At 37.6% G+C, this 15,746-nt stretch overlaps 1 protein-coding gene across 3 annotated transcripts in view; it reads right to left on the reverse strand.

Annotated features, from left to right (window-relative positions):
* Nucleotides 1-15,343, reverse strand: part of wasf1 (WASP family member 1) — a 93,082-nt gene extending 77,739 nt beyond the window's left edge. Inside the window, exon 1 of one of the 3 annotated variants that reach the window (XM_083535098.1) lies at nucleotides 14,993-15,343. The gene's annotated coding sequence lies outside the window, so the exon portion shown is untranslated. The remainder of the gene's footprint in view (nucleotides 1-14,992) is intronic. The other 2 variants (XM_083535099.1, XM_083535097.1) reach the window with 2 other exon arrangements.
* Nucleotides 15,344-15,746: the final 403 nt, after the last annotated feature.

Here is a 15,746-nt window from a genome sequence, read left to right on the forward strand (position 1 = left end):
ATATTTAATAAAAATGTTTCCATTTATTATAAAATATTATAAAATATTATTTTATATATTATTTAACCAAGCAGTAATATTCAAAAAAATCATTTTAAAAATTTAAAATGTTCACAAATGTTATTAACAATAAACTGAGTTAATAAAAGACGACAAACAATTGTATGGTTGCATTTCTTCCCCCATAACCGTACCGAAATTGTACTGAACTGTGACTTAAAAGCCGAGGTACGAACCGAAACGTGAATTTTGTGCACCGTTAACACCCCTAATAAGCACCATTTAAAACATTAAAGCAATTTTAAAAAACATTAAAAAAATTGCTCCAAATCTTTGTTTTTTATTGCTAGACGTCACTAATAAACATTGTCTTGTTGGTTTTTTTTTGCAATATCATGTGGCTATCAAGGAAAGTTAATCAACAAGGTGTAAGAAATTTGGTTCCTGTTACAGATAGCAGATATTGAGGAATTGACATATCACGTATTGACATTTTATATATATATATATATATATATATATATATATATATATATATATATATATATATAATGATAAAATGTCAATACATGATATATGTCAATTCCTGACATATATAGCCATCGTGTGTTACCATATATGGGCATCATGTGTTTTTATATATCAGTATAATGCATCGCCATATATGGGTATTGTGTTTCCTTGCCATATATCAATATCATATATTGTCCTATATGTGGTATATCAAGAACCCTGAAAAGTAAATAAAATCTGTAAATTTATACATCTGTACTACAGATGTTTCTATGAAGTCCTGCTTTATACAAGTGATCAGTATATTGGCTGTTAAAAGTGCAAACAACTACACTACCTCGTCCTCTTCATCCTCCACTAAACTGCACCCCTGAGGATTACAACATGAGCAATGGCACAGTTTCGTTCCTTTTTTTTTTTTTTTTTTTTTTTTTTCTTTTTTTTTTTTTTTACAAGTGTATACAAGCTCCTCAAATTAGATCATCAACACCTACAATTTCTCAGAATAGCTGCCTGCCATAAGTGCCACAACACAAAAAAATGCAACTGTTATAGACTCTCCAGTGCCTTTTTATCTTGCCTTTTAGCCTATTTCTCTCGAAATCAAAAGAAATGCCTCTTCTACCCACTGCCCCCCACCATCTCCTTTCCTCCTTCTCCATTTTAAAACAAACCATAAAAATAAAATCCTTTAAAATCCTGCCAACACCATTGAAGAGGGAAGAGAGGAAACAACCTCCTCCACTCCTGTAATTTATCCCTCAATTTAAAGCCTCTTCATGGTCACTCTCCTCCTTCCATTCCTTCTGCAATCACCTATACACAGAGTTTCTGCTGTAAAACTCTGAATCGATAAGGACTGTGGACCTTCACTAATGCTGTGTTTCGTTTCACTGCATCTTGATTCCTTATTGATTTGTGTTTTTCTTCATTAAAAACGCTCCTCCTTCACTTGTAGCACTATATGTTAACCCCCTTTGTGATCAATAATCGGTCGCAATTAAAGCTCCAGCAAAAGTTTGCGTTTCATGAATCGCTCATTCTGGAAGGGGAAAAAAAAAAAACACTGACGGCTTGTTTATTGCTAGGAAGGGATCCATTTATAGCTCAGTGAAATCTCTCGCTGGGCCTGTTTGTGCTTTTAACTTTCTGTTTTGGATGCAAAGCAGGTTCATGCAAATCTAAACCAGCTCCATGCTGCATGGCACAATCAAGAACCCCATCCCTTTTGCTTTAAAAATCCACATTTTGGAATCAGGAGGGAGCTACATATGCACATTAAAATGGTATGTGATCATTTCTGCATCCCACATGGATACTGGTATTGCTACTGCCTAGGAGATATTCTCTCCACCTTATTAATTGAACAGCAGTGACTTAAGAGCTGTAAAAACTTCTAAACTTTTCATCATCTGGCCCACATCAAATCATCTACAGTGCATTTGTAAAAGTATTCACAGCGCTTCACTTTTTCCACATTTTGATAAGTTACAGCCTTATTCTAAAATTGATTCGTTATTTTTCCTCAAACTTTAACAAACAATACCCCATAATAGTGAAAGAAGGGGGTCTTATGAATTCACAGCCTTTGCTCAATAAATTGTTGAAGCATCTTTGGCACCAATAACAGCCTCTTTTTGAGTTTGATCATCCATTTTTGGGCAGTTTCTTCTATTCTTCTTTTTAGAACGTCTCAAGCTCCATTAGGTTCAATAGGAAGCATTGATGCACAGCCATTTTCAGATCTCTCCAGAGATGTTCAATCGAGTTCAAATCTGGGATCTGGCTGGGCCACTCAGACATTCACAGAGTCATCCCGTAGCCACTTCATTGTTATCTTGGCTGTGTTCTAAGTGTCGTTGTCCTATTGGAAGAATCATCACCTCAGTCTGTGGTACAGAGTGCTCTAGTGCCGGTTTTCATCATGTCTCTACATTGCTGCATTTATCTTTCCCTCGATCCTGACTAGTCTCCAAGTTCCTGCCAATAAAAACCTCCCCTTAGCATGATGCTGCCAACACCATGCTTCACTGTAGGGATGGTATTTGCCAGGTGATTAGTGGTGCTTGGTTTCCTCATGGTTTGAGAGTCCATCAGGTGCCTTTTGGCAAACTCCAGGCAGGCTGTCATGTGCCTTTTACTGAGGAGTAGCTTCCGTCTGGCCACTCTACCATAAAGGCCTGAGTGGTGGAGTGCTGCAGACATGGTTGTTCTTCTGAAAGGTTCTCCTTTCTCCACAGAGAAATGCTGGAGCCTTTTGAAAGTGACCATCGGGTTCTTGGTCACCTCCCTGACTAAGGCCCTTTTCCTCCGATCGCTCAGTTTGGCCTGGAGTCCCACTCTAGGAAGAGTCCTGGTGGTTCCAAACTTTTTCCAAATTACGGATGATGGAGGCCACTGTGCTCACTGGGACCTTCAATGCTGCAGAAATATTTCTGTCCCCTTCCCCAAATCTGTGCCTCAATATGATCCTGTCTCGGAGGTCTACAGACAATTCCTTAGACTTCATGGCTTGGTTTGTGCTGACATGCACTGTTAACTGTGGAACCTCATATAGACAGGTGTGTGTATTTCCAAATCATGTCCAATCAGCTGAATTCACCACAGGTGGACTCCAATCAAGTTGTAGAAACATCTCAAGGATGATCAGTGAAAACAGGATGAACCTGAGCTCAATTTTGAGTGTCATGGCAAAGACTGTGAATATTATATTTTTTATTTTTAATACATTTTCAAAGATTTTATACAAACTTCTTTCACGTTGTCATTATGGGGTATTGTTTATAGAATTTTGAGGAAAATAATTAATTTAATCCATTTTGGATTAAAGCTATAACATAAAATGTGGAAAAAGTGATGCACTGTCCAACCAGCTTGGTCTCACGGCTTCCCAACGCAGAGTTGACTAAAGATTAAAGCAGTGTGAGAAGGAAAAGCAGCCTATTTCGTGCCACCAGCAAAGACACTTTGTATGCCATGGGAAAAATGACTAGCATCCACTTTATGGCCATATGTAAACAAACCTTCCCAAAGCCCATGAGAAAAATCCAGATCCTGGATCAACATCAAAGGCTTCCACCATATTTACAACAGGCATACAGGATCATTTGAATATTCAAAATCAACTATAGCTTTGCACCAACAGCTGTTGCTACCGAGTGTATTGTTTCATAGATGTTAAGACTCTTGACAACCTGCAGTGTGTTTAAAAAAAAGAATAATACAGAGCTGTTGATCCTGGAGCGTAACTGCAGAGTAACGTTATCAATCTGAAGAAAATCTGTGTCCAGTCACCACCTGTTCATCTTTGTATGTAAAGGAATCTCTCCCAACCCTGGGAGTGTAAGTGGACACCATGTTCACCTCTGGGTAAAAATCCAACACAGAGTCAAAATATCCACAACATCCTGCCTACAAATCAAGGGGATTGAGCTAGCAAACGTTACGCCAGGGGACATAACTAACTGGCTACAAATCAAGGGGGCTGAGTTAACTTTCCAGGTGACTGTAAATTCAAAGAACTAAACCAGGCCATTGCAAATTGAAGAAGTAAACTAGCTGACTTTAAATTAAATGGAATAAACTAGCACACTGCAAATGAAGGGACTAGCAAAGTGCAAATCAATTAGTAAAGTGCAAATCAAGTGGACTTAACTAGCTGACTGCAAATCAGAAAACTAAACTAGAACACTGCAAATCAGGGAAATAAATGACCACACTGCAAATCTAGTAGACTTAACTAGCTGACTGCAAATCAAAGACACTTAACTAGCTGACTGTACTGACAAGGACACTTAACTAGCCCACAGGAAATCAATTGGACTTAACTACCTGACCGCAAATCAAGAACACTTAGCTAGCCCACAAGAAATCAAGTGGCCTTAACTAGCTGACTGCAAATCAAGGACACTTATCTAGCCCACATGAAATCGAGTGGATTTAACTAGCTGACTGCAAATCAAGGGGATTTTTCAATTGACTGCAAATTCAGAAAATGTAACTAGCACACAACAAATTGGGGAACTAAAATAGCACACTACAAATCAAGGGGAGTTAACCAGCTGACTAAAAATCAAATGAGATTTCAAAACAAAAAGAATCAACTACCAACTAGTCAAATATAAAACACCAGGACTTAATTAGCAGACTACAAATTAAGGAGATGTATATACTAATGTGCCAAATATAAAGAACCAGAACTTAACTAACTACAAAACAAATGGAGTTGACTAAAGGATCTACAAAACAAGTGGATTTTTTTGTTGTTAATTAAAAAAAAACTCGAGCTTCAGTATCTCTCCAAATGCAAAACAAAATGACTCAACTAGTTAACTTTAAAAACAAGGTTTCAACTACTACCTGGTTAAATAAAACTAAAAACTGGATCTTAACTATGCAACAGCAAAACATGCTAACGTGCAAAACCAACAATTCATCCTGAAAAAAAATCTTATATTTAAGGAAGTCATTCCCATTTACTTACCCAAACGTCTCTTTTTTTCCCCCACAGTATTTTATTATATTGGCTGATTATTATCTATAAATCATAAGACTTAATTGCAACTATTTATCTGCAGTGGTTGCATGTGGTTCAAAAACGAATTGAATTCGAGCTATATGGAAGGCCTTGAAATGCAAAACTATCCGGTGGTGTCCAAAAGGGCACATGGGCTTGTTCTCCTGATGAATCTTGTAAAGAGAACAAGTTTCCGCCTTCGGCTGAGCCGTGCCTTATTACCACAGACCTTGATTTGCATTGCTAAACAAGGCAGCTGATAAAGGCTAGGAGCTTCTCTTTCTTCTGCCTTTTGCACAAACGCTCCAGACTACAGCAGAATCGCTTCGTTGCCAAGTTAGTTCTGGTGGCAGTGGGCATCAGAACAGTATAAACATACGTTTTGATTTAAATGCCAGTCACTTTAAGCAGGATCAGCTGGATGTTGAGGAACGAGAGAGCAGGACCTAGTGCGTCGTCTAGTTTTCTGCGTGACCGCAAAAGAGCCTGGAGGAACCTGGGCTTTTAATAAGTCGCATCGAGGTGCAGGGGTTCCGAACACTCAATTAACTTCTACCGATGTCTGTGAAAGAGAGAGCAAACACAGAGGAGGAAAAAGCTCAAGCAAGCAGGACTGAGAATGAACGAGTATTGAATGTCCATTACAGGCTTGAGCGAGTGAATTAGAGCAAGAGTAAAGGAGTAAACAAGAAGAAAGTAACAGTGGCTAAAAGTGTGCTGCATGGAAAGATAGCAGATCTCACAGAGGATTCCAGCGCACTATTTAATATTATTTGGTGGATACAAGCTAAAGGGAAGTGGTAGCTCAGTGGATAAGATGTTGGACTTCTGGGCCCTTGAGCAAGGACTTGACACCTGCTCATTCAGCCAATCATGTGAGAGCATTAAATCAAAGATGAGTTTTTAGGTTAATGTTCAATTTAAAAATCAGAATAAGGGGAAAATGTCATCTCAATGACTTGCATTGATGTTGGTGCCACGCAGAATTTTTTGGGTATTTCACAAAATGCCAATCTGGTTTTCCATGTGTAGAAAATGTTGGTGAGAACGTTCACAGAAGAATAGCCAGACTGTTTCAAACAGATAGTAAGGTGATGATGACCACCATTTAACCACACATTACATCCATGGTGAGCAGAAAAGCATCGTTTATCTGCAATAAATGTACATTTGGTGCAACTCAGACGAGGATAGGTTCCCTCTTGAGTCTGGTTCCTCTCAAGGTTTCTTCCTTATGCCATCTTGGGGTTTTTCCTTGCCACAGTCGCCACCGGCTCGTTTATCAAGGACAAACTTACACTTATAAAGAACATATTCATTTTTTATCACCACATTATCTGTGTTAAGCTGCTTTGAGACAATGTTCATTGTTAAAAGTGCTATACAAATAAAAAATAAATTAAATTTTATTATTTTTAATGCCTAGTTCAACCAAAATACGTTGGTCATTTAGAGGACCTAATTCTCCTGCGTTACTCTGGGACACTTCTCACACATTCTGCATTTACTCTCAGGTTTCTTTTTTCACAATGCAAACACTAAAATTTTAGATCATTTAACTTTCAGTGACGAGTTCCAAAGTTGTGTATTTACACTATACTCCTTAGCAAAAAAAACAACAACAACAACAACAACAACAACAAAAATGGCAATGTATGAAGCTTATGATATTTAAAAAAAAATTAAAAATTCTGGTCAGAAAATAATTCAAGAACAGAAATACTTAGTGTGGAATTTCTTTCAAATTGGTTTTATTTAAATAAATAAAAAGCTTTGTGGGTAAAAGTGCAAACAGCTTATTACAGAAAGAGGAGTCAATATTGTTCCAGTCAGTGTTGATGAGCTTCAAACAGTTGGTGAGCAACCAAAAAAACTGTGGTGAACCCAGAGGTTCTTAATTTCACATCAGATATCATGATTTTATTTTTGCATAAAAGTAGATAAGTGTATCGGCAAAAGTATATAAACAAATGGTAATACAGGAGAGTCTCACGAGTGCATTTGTTTCATTCCTGCTCATTCTAGCTACAAATCAAGGACACTTAAATAGCACACTACAAATCAGAGAACCAAACTAGCACACTGGAAATGAAGGAGATTCAACCATCTGACTAAAATAAAATAAGACTACCGACAACTCAAACATAAAACACCAGGGCTTATCTATCAGCCTAGAAAACAGGAGGATCTACAAATGTGCTAAATATAAAGCACCAGGACTAAGTATCTAACTGCAAAACAAAAGGAGATGACTGAAGGACCTATAAAACAAAGGGATTTTACTCTCTGATTTGAAAACGCTGGAGAGTCTCAGGAGTGCATTTGGTTCAGTCTTGCTCATTTTCTGTCCAATGGTTCGTTCTTATCATTAAAAGCTTCATATTTTGCTAGTTGCGCCCTTTTCTGCAGGAGTGTAACTTACATGATTTATGTGCTCTGGTTCATTTCATGTGATAAAAATAAAGGGAAGTTAAAACACTCATTTGGATGATGTTGGTCTTTGAAAATATGAAATAATTCCCACCTCTTTTTATTCCCCGAAGGCTGTACTCTATTATGCTCTCGCACAAGTTCAACATCAGGAGCATGGCAACCATGTGAAAGAGTATTTGTTCATCTGTTTCTGTAAATATTGCCTACAATGGTAGAAGTTTTTTTTTTCTTCAGTATAGTTTATTCTTTTTAGAATATAAAAGGTAACAGTGAAATGAATAGCCTCTTATCCATGACTGGAAAGTTTCTTAGCCTCGATCCTGATCACGTCGTTGACCTCGAGGCGTGTTGCGGTATAAGGAAGAGTCGGCACACTTTTAGTTTCCTCTGAATGCATGCAGTGACTATGACTTCATTACATTTATTTACATGTTCAGTAATTGTATTCCTAGTCTGTTTCAGGAACAGGGTCAGTCCACTTTAGCAGGACATACGTGCTGAAATAAAATAACATTGTTTTCAATGTTAATAAATAAAGTAAAATAAAGACCTAGGGCATTTTTCTTACAATCTAATTTTCCCAAATATTGAAAACTGAGTTGTGTGCACCTGGGAGTGTTTGCATAAGGAACCTGACCACTTAGTAGTTATCTCTGTTACAGTACTGACACTGAATACTCCTTGAAAAAAGTGCTAAACAGAAAACCATACGGTTCAAATGAACCTAAACAAATCTACAGTTTCTTATCAATGCCTGTTTAGTGTTACTATTGGTTGCCTTTTAGCCAGATCTTCTGTCCAACCTGATCGGTTATAGAAATATAATCACATTCAACACCGTTGTATAAATCTACCTCTATGTCGCCTTGTTTATTGTTAATAACGTTATCCCGTCTTACAATGCCTGAAATGTGTAATCGAGAAAAAAAACTATATTCGCCTCCATGGTGGGGTTTTTTCCTCATAAAAAGCTACTTCGCAAGCACTTTATAAAGGTACAAACCTGATTCAGTTCTTCAGCATTAAAAATTCATGCACCGTTATGAGAAATTACAGCAGATGAAGACGAATCTCAACTTGACAACAAGCTAGCAGGCAGGCAATAGCGATTAGCTTAGAAACAAGCTAGCTGGCTAATTTTAGTAAAACGATTGTCTTCTCAAACCGATGATTAAAAGGTCATGTTGTAAATGTTGTACTAACTTGTCTGATGCTGCAAACTCATTTCAAAGTAAAGGACGAAGCCTTTACACTGTTAACTTGGAGTCACTCTGTGAACTGGACGAAACGGGTGGAAAAGATGATGACAATAAACAGATGAGCCGAAATTAAAAAATTTGATGGGTGTTACAAATTGCTATTTCTTTTGAGTTATAGATAAATTCCTGTAATGGCCAAGGAACTAAAACCATTATAAAAGTGTAAAGTAATTATATCTTCATTTGTATCTTTAATGTGTAAACGATACAATTTGTCCAATGTTCACCCTTCACTACAAAAGCAGTATTTCTCCTCCAGGAAAAGTTCCTCCTCTCACAGCAGGAACTGAAAAAATGGACCTCCGCTCCACAATCAAGCCTTTCATTTAGCACCATAAAGGGTTTGTATTTGCCCTGTTCATTTACGAGACCTTTATATCTATATACACAATCTAACAACAGACACTTTCTGAAAAGGTTATATGTAATTATAACTCCACAAATGTTCACCATTCAAAGAACTTGAGGAATGTCGGATTTCAGATTAACCAAGGCTTCTTCTTCTTCTTTCTGCTTGGCTCCTTAAGTAAAAAGGAAGATACATTTCTGAGCTTTGAGACAGAAATTTATAAAAAAAAAAGAATAAAAAATAAAAAAAAACTACTACTAATGTTTAAATACAGAAAATGAGATTTTAAAAGCAAGTTTGTCTTAATGGATTTGTTTAAAGAGCCCACTGACAAAATAAAAACCGTACAAACTCGATAATGACCCCAAAAATGTCTGAACCAAACGGCAAAACGGTATTTTAAATATAGAGCATTACAAAGCACAAGGTGACTTGCTAAAGGCTGAGTTTACGGAGCATAAATGAATACAACCATTGAGCACATATTACATTTGCAGGAAGCCTGTTTCATGAAGTTGAGAAGAAAATGATGTATCGTAATAACGAGGACGGTTATTCTAATTATACCTCATTTGCTTACTTTATTCGCAAATGCTCTTTAATTTTTCATTTGGAAATTCAACTATATGGACAAAAGTATTGACTTTTCAGCCATATAGCATTCTTTGCCAAACTGTTATCACAAAGGAGTTGCATTACAGATTTAGCATTACAATTTCTATTTAATTGAACTAGGAGACCCAATCCTTTTCCAGCATGCCAGTGTCCCTGTGCACCTTCGTGAAAATCAATGATAAAATGGTTTAAATGGGCTGAAGTGGAAGATCTTGAGTGGCCTGCTATAGAGCTCATAAACTTTTGGAAAGAATTGAAATACTGACTCCTGACCTCACCTACATCAGTGACTTTACTGACGCCCTTGTGGCTGAATGAGCACAAATCTCCACAAACTGAAATCTAGACAGTGTATTTTGAAATGTCTTTTCAAAAGCTATTGAGAAGAATCAGCACACATGATCATTTGAGTCATTATTCCTCTTAACCACCACTATTTTGCATATGACTCTATTCAGGCTAATGTTCTTTGTGGATCTCCAAAATATAGCTTAAAGCATCCAAAGTATACACAATGCATTCGCAAAAAGCACATGCAAGTGACGTCTCTTTAAGTATTAGCGTTTTGCTAGTGTGTATCGTTTCATGTAAGACCCTGTAAGGATGTATTTATCAGCATAATTGTGTGGTGTTGCAAAACCGGTTCGCCCGGAGACAAGTGCGAGGTATTTCAATATTTGAGCAGGTTCACAGCCAGTAAAGCTTTCAAAGCTGTTGCTAGTGAACCACACTATCACATGCATACACACACACACACACACACACACACACACACATGCAGTGACCACAAAGCTCCTGCAGCACAGAAGCATCTTTGTGGAGCTTCTGGTGTACCGGAACAGAACAAAGCTGCCTGTGTGTGGAGCATCCCAACAGCTGGGACACGCTGAAAACTTCAGACACGCTTAACCACCACGGAACATTTTCATTGTTTCTACACCACCGTTCCTTTTCTTATCCTCGTTTGTCCCGACTTTTTCCTTCACGCCAATACTTCATCCTTTTTCACTGCAGTCACCGTTTCAGTGGTGCAGATGCTTAATGAGGAAAACAAGGGAAAGCCTGATAAGCCATCAATCAGCCGTGTGAGGATATCACCGAGTGTGAATTTGTGAGCTTAGATCACAGAGCCAAGGAACGCAAAGTTTGTGCTTCGCCAGCAGAAACTGCTCAAAGGAAATCGGATTGACTCTAGAAGCGTGATTTTAGTGATTTGTTTTTCACGATTTTACAATCTCTCATACCCAGTGGTGGACGATGTACACAAACCTCGTACTTCAGCTAAAGTAGAGCTAAAGTAGAGATACATTAGGGGAAATATGAGTCCAGTAAAAGTAAAAGTGTCCCTTTAAACATTCACTTGAGAAAAAAAAAACAAAAGTATTTGCCTTTAAATATCCAAAGTATCCAAAGTACTAGAATTTATTATGACAATAATGTTCTATTATCATTTTTTGTCATCTTGTGAAAATACTCGAATGTTACTCTAAACACACCGATCTATTTATAGAATGACATTAATGAGTCAAAGACTGATTGATATCTATTAAATGTGATTTTTGGAGCGTTGCATTCCACATTTAGTTCCAATTCACTCTTATGATTCCCTCCACTCTTCTGGGAAGATGTTCCACTAGATTTTAGAGTGTGCTTATGGATATTTGTGTTCATCAGCCACAAGGGTGTTATGAAAGGCAGGTACTGATGTAGGTGATGTGAGGAGACCTGGGGTGCAGTCAGCGTTCACATTCATCCCAAAGGTGTTCAGTAGGGATGAGATCAGAGCTCTATAGCAGCAAGATCTTCCTCTCCAGAGCATGTAAACCAGATCTTTAAAGAGCTCACTTTGTGCACATTGGCATCGGCATGCTGGAACAAAGAGTTCAAGTAAAAACGTCCTGTTCAATCGAGTGCCTCCAGCTTTGTGGTAACACTTTGGAAAAGAACCACATATAAGGATATCGGAAAGGTCAGGTGTCCCAATACTTTTGGCGATAGTGTATATATAATTTTTATACCTGCAGTGTCTGTGTATCCCAAATCGCTCTCTCTTTCTCTCTCACAGTCTCTTTCTCTCCCCCTCTCTGAATCATTCGGAGCTTTCTTAGCAGTCATGTGATCTCCTGGATGCCACCTCTAATAACGCAGAAAGAAATGCAACAGCTGCAGCAGGGCCAAGGGCATCGTTACTAACTGACTACCACAGCTGGCTGTCTCTCTACAAAGTCTGCTCACGGGATGAGAAATTCTTAAATTATTTGCACAAATCACCATCACCACCAGGGTTCTGTATGAGCATTGCACCAGATGGATATGAGGGGTTCGTATCGGAGCTTAAACTGGCATGAAATGTTCAGTATTTGGGCATGAATCCTTTGCTGTAGGTTTGGCTTGTGTACCAGAAATCTGAATTCGAAATGGACAATATTACAAAAACCTGTCAGATGTCAGAGTGAAGAACCAAATGAACCGTCATTTAAATGCTTTTAAACGTATAAAACCTTGTTCGCTAAGTGTGTGTGTGCGCCTCAGGCTGTAAATGTCAGGCTCTGATCAATGCATTGTATAGCTACAGTAGGTGCTGTAGTGAAACAGACACAAGCCTAATCGACTCGGATTGTAAACAGATACCGGCTGTCAAAAACGATGCCAATGAATTCTTGATTGAGACACACAGAAGAGGGAAACGATTTTGATTTCAGTTCAGGTCAATAATCGATACGTTTTCTTCCACACCGTCGTAAAAAGGTCACATTTTTTCCACCCTGCAAAGCGTTTTTCCATGGATGCCAGACATTTCTTTCTCGCCAGTGGATTTGCACGGTTTGTAGCGTTAGCGCTTTTTTTGAATTGTGGGATCCCCCCGGTTTCGATCCTGAGCTCGTGTTACCGTCTAGGCTGAGCTTTTGGGCATGTTATGACCACGTCTGCATGGGTTTTCTCCAGTTTCTCTAGATTTCCTCCCACTTTCCAAAAACATGGTAGTACACACACAGTGCTGAAGCTTTGTAAGATGTTAATGTTTTTTTTAAGATTATTTTTTATTGAAATTGAACTCTTATGCTTTTTGAGACACATGCATGTTCCTTTTGTTTCCATACGACGAACTAAGAAAAAACACCAAGACAAAAACTTAAAACTCACAGGACAGGGACAGTGAATGAGTGGAGGAAAGCTTGGTAGACAGATGTGTCTAAATGTGGCATTTTTGGCTTTAGAAGAACTTATGTTAAATGGAGAATAGGAGAGAAGATGTTAGCAGACTGCCTCACCCCCACAGTCAAACACGGAGGTCCAAGCTTAATGGTTTGGCATTGTTTTAAAGCAAGCAAGGTTGGAGATTCATTCCAAAGGAAAGGGTGAAAGGAATCCTGAACTAACATGGCAACCGTAATTCCATCTGGATTGCAGCTAAAATGGCACCAACTTCACCATACTACAAGACAATGACCTGAAGCCCATGTCCAAGCTTGGTCCCTGTCCCTTTCTTCTTTCAGGACCTGCCTTAATTCATCATGGTCCTTACCTCTGGATGGAGCTCTCTTCAATCGGAAGCCAATCGCTGCCAGTCTTTACACTATATTCTACATACAACGTTTTCCACAATCCCACACCGTCCTCCAATTTGTGGATTTCGATCCGATTTGAGTGCGTTAAAACACAACTGTCCAGAAAATCCATCTTTAGATGACACCGTGTGAAGACGTGAAATAGATTTCTCCTAGGTGTGAATGCACGTGTGTGATATCCAGTGGGTACTCCTGAATCATATTCAGAATAAAGCCCTCACTCGGAGTTAACATCTACGAGTGCGATCGATTTGACACACATCGGACATGTAACCAAACTTTGCTCCAGGCACTCGCTGAAATTCCTGTGTGGTGGTATTCTTGATTTCAATTTCTGGCATCGATCTATAATGCACGAATGCTCGTACTGTAAACGTTCAGATGGACTTGCCTTAATGTTCTCACACCGGTTTGTCGATATTCGGTTCGATTTATTCGTACAGCACTTTTAACAATGATCACTGTCCTGAAGCGGCTTAACAAAGATACGAGATGCAATTTGAATTTACACACGTTTATCACTAATGAGTGAGCAAATGGTGCAATAAAATCCCTGAGATGGTATTAGGAAGGAACCTTAAGAGGATCCAGACTCAAAAGGGAACCCATCCTCATCTGAGCTGCACCAAATGTCCATTTACTACAGTTTTGCAATTCAATTCACTTATTTTTTTATTTATATAAGTTTTAACGATGCACCTTCCACAAAGCAATTCATATAAATAATCCAGTTTGAATCACTAATATAAACATATATTTGTATGAACCACACTTTATTTATTTTTTTGCTTAATGTGCAGCTCTGCTCCATCACCTCAAACACCAAATATTTGGGATGCTTCTACTAATGAGATGCTTCTTTACATCTGTCATAGTGACATTTTGGTGCGAGTTAACTCACTGTTTGGATAGAAAACACAGACACTTAGGTAGAAAAGGCGATCCCGGCATTCCACACACATACACACAGAAAAAAGAGGGAGGGAGCGAGAGAGAGAGAGAGAGCTCGACAGATGTGAGGAAATCATTACTCCCTCTGCACTGCAATACACGCTTGGTTAATCAAACTGATACATAACAATAATAATCATAATTATAAAAAAAAAATTCTTATTATAAATTAAAATATTATCATCATTATTACACATTCCAATTGATGGGTTGCCATTCTTATTAAAAACACACAAAATATACTTTTTAATATATTTTTGGCTGGGTAACAGTATACTTAAAAGAAATATATATACAATATGAATTAAAATAATGAATTTTTATATTTAATTGAAAAATAAAATCTGTGTGCATGGAATGTTTTGTGTGCATTTTGACATTTCTTGCAAACAAAAACAAACAAATCACTATAATTATATATATATATATATATATATATATATATATATATATATATATATATATAATTTATTTCTTTATTTATTCTTTTGTTCTTCACACCTTATAAAGCTCTCCTGGTGTAGAAATCTGTCTGAGATGCATGCATAATTTAACCCACACCTGTCACGCGCTCATGGTCAGTTGGGTATAGCTTTACCTGAGCTGGTGCAGCTCGAAATGCTTTCACACAATGCAATGTCTATATTTCATCAATGAGCAATTAAGAAGAAATCTGACCAAATGCATGGAGCACTATCAAGATCTTGTATGCTTCTCCTTTTTTTTGTTTGCTTTAAAAAAAAAAAAAAAAAAAAAAAAAACAATAACAATGAAAAGAAAAACATACTTATCAAATACTGGGTTTATTTTTCCATCCTTTGCTGGGTTGTGTAGGTATTCCTGTAATTCTGTCACTTTTCTCTTCCACCTATTCCTATTCCACTCCACTCTACTGACTTCTCATTGCTGAAATGCAGCTTGAGGATGGAACAGATCAGAATCCCAAAGATTCCTCCAAAATCAGATCAAACTACAGGACAAATCTCTTATCCGTATCAGAAATCGAGCTGATAACAGAAAGTCCTGTTTGCAAAACGAGGGCTGGAGAAGGAACCCAGCTCCTGCTGATAATCCATGTGAAACCACCTCTGCCTGCTTTCTATTGTTGGAGCCTCTGCACTACCCAAGCCCCGCCCAAACTCCAAATCCGTCATCTGATTGGTCGACACCACACAAGTCCCGCCTTCTTTTGAGCGCAAACGTTTTATCAGCAGTTTTTTTTAACGAGATCCAAAATCTTTCGAAAGTTTTTTTTTTTTTTTCAAACTATCAAAATTATTTCAGCTGTTTATCTTGTATTTTATTTGATTTTAAACTATAAATTATTGTATAAACGCTAAAATAAAAAAAAATCTTTACAGGCGCATCTTTTACATAATTATTACATTCAATTATTACATATATTATCCACTTTTAAACCTTTTAAATAACTATATGCGTTTATTTTTGTTTGTTTTTATGCTTTTTTATACTCTGATCATTTATTTCTTTAATGTATCATGCAGCTAAAATCGATACGTCCGACCCTTTTAAGATCCTAG

Source organism: Silurus aristotelis (assembly GCF_946808225.1).
Source record: "Silurus aristotelis genome assembly, chromosome: 29".
Classification (NCBI taxonomy): domain Eukaryota; kingdom Metazoa; phylum Chordata; class Actinopteri; order Siluriformes; family Siluridae; genus Silurus; species Silurus aristotelis.